Below are 1,210 nucleotides of genomic sequence, written 5' to 3' on the forward strand. Positions count from 1 at the left end.
TGATGATAAAGAATTAAAGTCTCTGGATTTTTTTAAGCTAACAAATGAATCTTCTTTATTCAACGTAAACTGGGATAAAAAAGGCCTATTAAACAGAGCTAATGCTAATCTTCCAGTAATGGCCCCATTGCCTTCAATAGAGGAGAGGGAGAGGGATCCTAAAACCCACATAATTTTTTTTTAGAAAAGATAAATTTTAACCCTGGACACTTTGCTGATGCCAAACTTTACTTAAATGGAAATTTGCCGGGACAGTGAAATACCTCCTTTTTAGCAGAGCAAGCCAGCCAGTGCTCAACAATGCATTGTGACAGCTTTTGAGTTATGCAGAACTCCTGCTCACAGGGATTGTTAAAAGGGGGGTGGGATGGAAGAATGTGCCTTGAGCATAGGCCCAATTTGGACAATCATCTCTCTTACCACATAGAGATGTGAACAAGTATTTTGCTGGCATGTGTAACCTCTTAGCTATTCCTTTTGCAGCAAGACTGGATGCAACACATACGTCTTCAATTAACCGTAGTTTCCCATTGCATTGAAACCATGGTTACCAGCTTCAGGACAAGCCAGGCGCCTAAACCAACTTCAAACCAAGGTTTCAGATGCTGGCTTGTACTAAAGCTGCTAGCCATCATTTCCCAGTTTGGACAAAATAGGAAATTAAGATGAGTTGGAGATTTCCTAGCTTAATTTCGGCTCAAGTGAAAGGACTGTGTGTGTGCAGGCAGAAGACTCATTCATATTTCAACTTATTAAGCTGAGGAATGATTGTCCAAGTGAAGCCCCACTTATCATTGTCTGAGAATTCTTTCAGCCCGAAGCAGGAAAGGGAAGAAGACGTTTCATATTCAAATGGATTAGAAATCTTGTGATGTGCTAAGGTCTCGAGCTATGAAGAAGAACACTGAAATATTGAAGTATCAGAGCTTCCTTTAGAAATATGACAAGGAGGCAGGAGAATTGGTCCCGCTGCCCAAATAGTGGCTGCATAATGTGCATATTTTATAGCTGAATAAGTATAAAAAGCCATCTTGACAAGACCAGTCACTCAGCTGTTTTGAAAATGAAGCCTTTTATAAGTCCACTGCAGCAACCACAGTCCTTGTGCATTTCATAATTTCTAACTCTGAGGGCCTAGTCACACCCAAGGAAAATAAAGGGCTCTGATCATCCTAGTTACTTGATTCTAACTGGATCCTGCCTATTTCCT

The 1,210-nt window shown here is 40.5% G+C and overlaps 1 protein-coding gene across 1 annotated transcript in view; it reads left to right on the plus strand.

Moving 5' to 3' along the window:
• RPL34 (ribosomal protein L34) overlaps window positions 1–1,210 on the plus strand; it is a 30,178-nt gene that overhangs the window by 10,349 nt on the left and 18,619 nt on the right. The gene's annotated exons all lie outside the window — the stretch shown is intronic.

This window comes from Podarcis melisellensis (assembly GCF_964234715.1).
Source record: "Podarcis melisellensis genome assembly, chromosome: 9".
NCBI lineage: Eukaryota > Metazoa > Chordata > Lepidosauria > Squamata > Lacertidae > Podarcis > Podarcis melisellensis.